The sequence below is a fragment of the Ictidomys tridecemlineatus genome, chromosome 13 (assembly GCF_052094955.1).
Source record: "Ictidomys tridecemlineatus isolate mIctTri1 chromosome 13, mIctTri1.hap1, whole genome shotgun sequence".
Lineage (NCBI taxonomy): Eukaryota > Metazoa > Chordata > Mammalia > Rodentia > Sciuridae > Ictidomys > Ictidomys tridecemlineatus.
Window position 1 is genome coordinate 7,999,573 of NC_135489.1, and position 8,189 is coordinate 8,007,761.

An 8,189-nucleotide genomic window follows, 5' to 3' on the forward strand; every position below is an offset into this window, starting at 1 on the left:
CCCTTTTGCTGAGGGTAAAAGCTGGGTTTCAGAGTCAATAAGCAGAGGCAGATAGCACTCAGCATCTCTGCCAAGCCAGCAGATGATTCGTTCTACACCACAAATTCAGGACCTTCTGTAAGCCCTCTTGCCTTTGAGTGCAAATTAGGCTCTGCAGGACATCTTTCCTGTCCCCAATTCAGGAAACTTCCTTAAACTTACTAGCGTGCCTTGATGTCTGACTCACATCAAGTACCTGGATTTTCGTAAAATGTGTCCTTCCCACCCCTGTCCCTCCCCCCAGGTTAGTTGCTGCATCTTCTCCTCAAACCCTTAGGACATTTTACATTTCATAGTAGTTTTGACATACTTGAATCTCATAAAAAATTATTTTAAAAAATGAAAAAATTCTTCAGAGCCTGTGTTGTATGCTACTTTCTTGATTTTCACTATATATAGCCTGAGCTTGAAGCATACATCCTAAATTGGTTTAATTATACAAAATTCAAATGATTATGATTATCTATGATGTTTGGGTATTAAAAAGTGAAAAAATAAATGAAGCATTTTACATGGTCATTGTTAAAAATATTTTTATTGCATTGCAATTGGAATGATTTATCCAAGAAGAAATTGAGGTATGGAAGTGATTATTGCTGCTGAAGCATAAGCTGAAGAAAGAGGAATAAATGAGTTCTCATCTATTAATCAGGTGATAAATGAACATCAGGTTATTTACCCTCGACCAAGGACTTTTTAAAGAATATATACCAGAAATTCCTCAATGTGATACTGCCAAGATGCATGGATGTCTACTTTTCAGGGCCAGGCTCCTCAGTTACTAATGCAACCTGAAGCTCCTGGTATTTTAAGAGCAGAGTTCTTCACCCAGGTGATTGGCTTGCACTGCGAAACCTTGGAACAAGCAAGGGGAGTAGGCTTCATCCACCTGTCCTCCAGAGATGAGAGTGGGGAGGTCTAGTTCTAAGAGCAGGTGGTCACTGTAGCAGCCTTTGGAGGAGCTAACCTGAAAGCATCAACCCCCAGGGCTCTGTGTGGTCCTGTGGTGACAAGGAGCCTGTTTGGGGTCATTCCTGATGCATCCATGTTCTGTTGGTCTGAGAACACAGAGTCTAAAAAGAGATAAAGCATTAAGCATAATGTGCTCTGTTCTTCAGTTGTCATATCTGACTCAAAACAAGGGTTTTATTACTTAAAATTATGTTTTTTCCTAAATGAGCTTCGGAGCTGAGTTTCATTACTCTGCAGTAATCTCTGATACATATGAAAACTCATGCACACAAAAGCTCTCTGAAGCAAGGCAAATATTTTATTTTACATCTCTTCAAACTAATGAGGTTTTCGTGTGACCAATGATGTACCTTCCCGTCAACATCACTACCACATTTTGAATCAAGGTATTTACAAAAATTTCAGCTTTCCCCCCCTACTTTGATTGATTCCTGAACAAAGAATGCTCTTTTTGATGAACTCATCAATAATATTTTAAGTGAAAGGAAACTCCAAATGCTTAGATACCAATGTGAATTTCATTTCATTATAATGATTAATTCTTTTATTGCTATTTTGGAAACATGCCTTTACTGGACATGTTTATCATATTTTGTGCAAAATGCAAGCATTTGTGTCATAATGATTTCTCACTTATAGAGATCAGAATCTATCAATTCATATCTACAAAGAAATTACCATATGTTCTCTGAAGAGGTATGCATAAAGAACTTTAATATTTTAAACACCACTGCACATATTTTAATGAGGAAAATGAAATTTTTATTTATTGAAAATAGTGTTCTACTGCTATTTATAATTGAAAAAATTAATGATTCTTTAAGAAATCTTTAATCACTTTTCTAGTAATTAAATTCTTTTGCTTGTATTTATTGAGAAGGTAAAATAAGAGTTGCCATACACATTCCTCATGGTTTTGAATAACTATGTTTTCAATGGGGAAAAAAATAATGGTTTTCAGTGAGTAGAGAAATAAAATGTAGTCTGATTGACTTAGAGGAGAGATATGCAAAAAACGCTTAAACAATACAATAGGATTTGTACTGGAAATATACTAGTGTAGTTTTATTCTTTATAAAATCAAAGTACAAAGAAATAAGCTTAAATTCTAAGATGAAAACTGAAGGAAAGATTCTAATAATTGTGGCACACCAATGTGGTAACAACAACAGGCTACACAGTAAACAACCCACACAGCCCCCTTGCAACAGTCCTGCAATGCAGTGTCCTTGAATTTTCAGCTTTTGAATATTCCATACAATTGACCCGTGTTCACCATGTTGTCGGACTTGGAGTTAAGAAGAAAACAATACAGATAACAAATGTCAAATGATTTTATCATGCACATAACACATTTGTGATAACTGTACATGTTATCTACGAGAGTACTTGGGATCCTTAAATACAAACAAACAAATAAATGGATGTTTTCTAGTAATTTATAGAGGCTGCAGAAGTCGTATTGACTGTTTGCTATGGCAGGCAAGAGTATAGCTGGTTTTAGGAGAGAGTGGGGCACCTTGCACTGAAAAGATGATTGCTTAACACAGTTAGAATGGCATGTAGGGGTCAAAAGGAGATGGAGGAAATTAGAAAGACAGGTAAAAACAGGAGACGGTATGCTGACAGAGCTTGTCACATTCTGGAAACCGCTCTGTAGTCGGTATGCCTGGAACAGTGTGGGGCTAAGTGCCTCAGCTCCAAGGGCCTCCTGTCAGGGTCAGCAGTTCAAATCTCACCACATCCCAAGATCAGCCCCTAAGCAAGCATGCAGGTCAGAAGGGTTTCGTAAGAACAGTGATGCAGGTTCATGGAGATTATAAGAAATATGTCTAGAGGCAGCCCTGTAATAATTCAGTGAAAAATTAAAGCTTTAATTAAATGCAGTTGGTAATAGAGGAAAGGAAAACATTGTTTGGATTAGTTCTTATATTTTATGTACATAGACAAATACATATACATATAAAAACATGTGCCCTATAGAGTCATGGTAATAAAAGTTACAGTCTTTTTCCCTCAAAATTCACATATATCTGAAAAGTATAAGCAAAAAGGCATACAGGGAGTCTACATTTTCAAAATGAAATCATATACCATCATCATTATATGTAGCTACAGAATTAAGTTCACACGTACTTTGTATTATTTCAGGACTGATCTATATTCATTAGACTTTCTGAATGACGAACACGTGTGGATCTCTTGTTTTTGTTTTCCTTAATGAGATTTACAGGTCGCAGAGTCTTGCATACTCTTATGTAGTTTTCCAGCTTGATTTAGTCTTTCCTGAATATGAAAGATGTATAATACGATAAGGTGAAGACCTCGAGTACAATGACTGAGTTAGGTCACGCTGGGGCCACCTCCGGGCAGGGGAGGTGGTCCTATAGTGCCACTGAGCAATGTCCAAAAGTAGAAGCCGTGGTAGGTGACAGAACCTGTTGTTCCTGGCAGGTCCCTGGCAGCCATGCATGAGGGACCATGAGGAGAAGTGGCCAGTCCCTGGGCCAGCAGCAGCGAGAGGATAGAAAAGAGGCGTGAGGCTTGATGGTTCAGTGATTCATCTTGCTTGATTTTTTTTTTCCTGCAACTACACTAGAAATGTATAGATTTTCCCCTGGAAAATGCAATGACATTCTTAGGTGTATATTTTCCGGAATGCTTGTTTACAGTTTGGCCCATACCAAATGGTTATTTAATCCAAATGTCTAAGCGGAGCTGATTCTTCTGGAGAAAGTGTGTTTGAACAGCCTAGACCACTGGGTAATCAGGGAGAAGACCTCACATCCCAAGAACCCCAGCCTGGCAAGAGGGGAGGACAGCCTATTGATACCTGGATATGCAGTGATCAGGCACCACCACCCCTAACCATTGCTTCTGCCCGCCACTGCCACAAACCCGGTAGAATTGCCATCCCCTTTGCTTTCAGCTTTAATACCCAGAATTTCATCTGACTCCTTTTGGGCAGACATTACCTGAAGTTGACTCAGGATGCCAGGATTTCCACAAGGCTTTTTGATTTTTTTCATTGTGATAGGCATAAAAAAAAAATTGAACTCACCCATACTACAAGCCTGTGCTATGCTGACTTGGATATTAGAAGCTACTCTACTCTCTTCCATCCAAAGTTTTCCTTTATCATCTGGAGCTCTTCAAGGGTCATTTCTCTGAGGTCACCATGACTGTCTTTTGACCATCCTTCATCTCCTAATGGTGAATTTCCAGGAATTATTACCAATAAAATCAGAAACAGCAATTTCTCTGGTAGTTACTATATCAGCACTGAATTTGGTTGACCAGTGTACGGTTCTGGGATAACCAGGATTTCTCCAGTAATTCAGGAATACCCCATGTTGCATGGCTATGATACCTTCTTCAGTTTGGCCTATTATGAGTTCAGCAAAGCAAAATTATATGGCAATTAGCTCTTCCTTAGATCACTGTGGGTCATTATTTCCATCATCCTTGAAAAACATATTCAATTTAGGGGACAAAACCTATATCCTTCCTTGATACCAGGATCTCCTTTGAGAAAACAACCAGTCACTATTTTGCAAACCCATCTAGTTGGAATCATTTCACACAGGGCGCAATGAGCTCTCTCCTTATGTTTTCTGTTGAGAGCAGTTCTGACAACTGCTTCCCATGACAACTTAAACACAACTGTTCATTTTATTTGGAATTGCCGCTTATCCTTCAGGTGACTCTTTCTAGCTGGGTTTCTTGCTACAGTCAGGGTCTTGAAATGCAAGAGGATTTTTCTTGGACTGTCTAACAATTCAAGGACTTCTTTTGTTTTACCCTGATAAGGTGTTTAGTGTTTTAAAATAATGTTAAGTTTCTTGGATATCACTGTTACCTAGAGTGGGTGGGGAAGAGAGACCATACCGGAAAGAAAGGCTGAAATTTCAAAATGGCAAGTTGGTTAGACCTCAATTTACTTTACACTTTTAAAATTCCATTTTATTTGATCAGAGGTGTGACTGACTCAGAAAAGGCAATTTAAGATTATACTTTTTTTTTCATGTTAGGCTTGCAGTTGTAAAAAGTATATAAGGACACAGAAATAAAACCCATTTCATACACTTGGAGGTCACTTAGGGCCAGGATGCTGGGTATATGAATTTGAAGGTGAACATTAAGTCTATACATTTTAGCATGAAATTCCCATCATGCAATGGCACTGCTTGCAGAATTTCTATGTCGTCTAAAGTTGGAGAAAAGGCCTGAAATCAAGTAACAGATGGAAACTGGCTAAAGTAATTAAGCATTGAGAATTCAATTCCTCTTTACAGCTGCACAGAATGTTAAATCATGCATTTGACCAATGAGATCAGGCAAAGAGAGAAATGTATTTCTGCTCACAATAATACATATATTTAATGTATTCAAAGTACTTCTGAACTCAGATATGAACCCTGGATATCACCATGGTAAGAGTAATTTTATTTTATACCATTTAAATCCTGTAAAATATGCCTGCAGCGAATTTTGAGTTCTAAAAGCAATTATAATATTATTATTTGTTCTCAGTGTCTTGTATTTTAGTTCAAATATAAAGAACGTTTCTCTAGCTAAATCATATTTAGTCAGTTCAGCTGCCAAATAATAAGGGACATGAAAAGAAATAGATTTATTATTATTCAAACAGGTGGCACTGAATAAAATATTCTAGCCATAACATTGTTTGGGAAGTGAAGTTTTGTATGAATCTAAAATAGCTAAATTTGTAATGGTAAATTCTGTAACAACGACTAAGGAAGAACTTACATATTCAGGGTATCTAGTCTTACTTGTCTAATTAAAATGTTACATAATACACAAATTTAACAGATGTAGCCTTTGTATTGCATTATTACTCATAATTTAATTAAAATATTTTAAGTAGCAGTATCTTCTTTTAATAACAATTTGATCAGTTGTAGCAACAGAATAAATATTTGATTATAAACTAAAGCATGGGGACACAGCTCCATGAGTACACACTACTATAAATAAATGACTGAAAAAGAAAAATACATCAGTGAAGGGGCTTTATAAATCTCCCACTTAGAAGAATGGCAAATAATTTAGGTAGCTACCCTTTCTCATAAGGAGGGGAATCCTAACTTTCCACTTGATGAAATTTGCACTGAGTGTAGTGACTTTCATCCAAAGAGATCATCATGTGGGGAAGAGTAACTTTTCACTGGAGAAGCCTGACAAATACTGCCTAAGTCACATGATCAGAGCTAACATCAATGGTGATACAGAGAGTAGGTACTCTTGATGTGATGCTAGGAAAGTGGTACTTTACCTTATGGTATTCCTCCAAAAACAGATAATCTAATAATGAGCAAAATTTCAGACAAATTCCAATAAAAGAGCATCCTACAAAACAAACATCTGGCTAGTACTTCTTGACACTATGAAAATCATCAAAAACCAGAAGCCTCTGAGAAACCATCACAGTGAAGAGGAACCAAAGGAGATGTAAAGACTGGAAGTAATGTGGTACGTCCTGGGTGAGACACTGGAAAAGGAAAAACTGGCAAAACTAAGGAAATCTGAGTCAAGCTTGGACTTCAGGTAGTGATGGTATGTTGATACTGTTGGATTAAATGCAGCACAAGTACCATACTGATGAGAGGAATTAATAATAGCAAAACTGGGTGCAAGGTATATACACTATCTATTCAATTTTTATATAGATCTAAAACTATTCAAAATAAAGAGCATTGAAAATAAAATTTAAAAATAAACATTACATACACATTGAATTTGAAGAATCACTTGAACATATGACCTGGTAGAATGAGAAAAATATCTAGAGAACAATGACATAGTAATTAACTAACTCAAACTTTCAGTGTCATATGTATTTCTTTTTTAATTAAAAACAAACTTGAACTTATTAATTTTACAAGGATTAAAATGCTAATGCAAGCATGCATAAATTACAAAATGAAGAGCTAAATTTTATTTGCTGACAAGTTGCTAAAACACCCCTTCAATTCGCAAATTTGTATGTTAGGTGCTTTTTGGTCAATTTAAACATGAGTTTGTCACAAGAAAAGGCATTTATCTTTGGTCTAATTTCTGTCTTTCTCATCGGTATGTCAAGAACGTTTCCTGCTCAGCCCAGCCTTCAGAGTCGATGGGGTGTGTGTAGATTTACTTTCAGGGAAGGACTGTCAGTTATAATACCTGCTGTCTCATCACATGAATGCGTTAATATTCTGGTTGATCTCTCCCTCTTCTGAACTCCCAGAGTAACCTGCTCATGATCGTTTTTCAGGTCTGATCATTGAAACATTTTTCCTGATGACTTCTAGCCTCTCTACTCCCTTCTTTGCAAAGGCGGTCCACAGACTAATACCCCCCCCCAAAAAAAATGCTCAGGCTCTTGTCCTCAGAAGCTGGGAACATGTTGGTGATAAGGGAATCAAGGGTGTTGATAGAATTAGGTTGCTAACTTCAGTTTTGAAATAGGAATGTGACACTGTATTATTCAAATGACCCAAAATAATCTCTGAGGGCCTTAAGAGTGGAAGAGGGAGGTGGAAGAGGAGAGTTCACAGCTGACTCAGGCAGCAGGGGCAGAGAGGTACAGTGCTGCTGGCTGGGAAAGTGAAGGGTGGGTCACAGCCCAGGACAATGGCAATACCCTAGAAGATGGGAAAGGCAGTAGGGTTGTCTTCTCTGGACCTCCAGAACCATCTGCTGACACCTTGATTTTTGCCCACTGAGACCCATTTTGGACTTGGTAATTACAGAAATGGTACATAATAAATGTCCATGTATTTGCAAGTCATCTTTAATGTTTTAATAATTTGCTGTGGCAGCCATGGAAAATAAACACAGTGCCCCAGACCTACCTCCTGCTCTGCACATGTTTCCAGTAGCATTCCTTCAGGCTCTCATGCCTTTATTTGTGCAAGTGTATTTTCTCAAGGATCATGAATCTTGGGCCAAGAGCAATATATTACTTATGACTATAACTTAACAATGGCATATTTTGACCAGGTTTTTAAAATTCTAATTTATTACATATGGCAGAAGAATGCATTGTAATTCATATTACACACATATAGAGCACAATTTTTCATATCTCTGGTTGTATACAAATTATATTCATACCATTCATGTCTTCATACATGCACTTAGGGTAATGATGTCCATCTAATTCCACCATCTTT

The 8,189-nt window shown here is 37.3% G+C and overlaps 1 pseudogene; it reads right to left on the reverse strand.

Moving 5' to 3' along the window:
* Nucleotides 1-3,677: 3,677 nt before the first annotated feature.
* Nucleotides 3,678-7,898, reverse strand: LOC101976877 (bifunctional phosphoribosylaminoimidazole carboxylase/phosphoribosylaminoimidazole succinocarboxamide synthetase pseudogene; annotated as a pseudogene).
* Nucleotides 7,899-8,189: the final 291 nt, after the last annotated feature.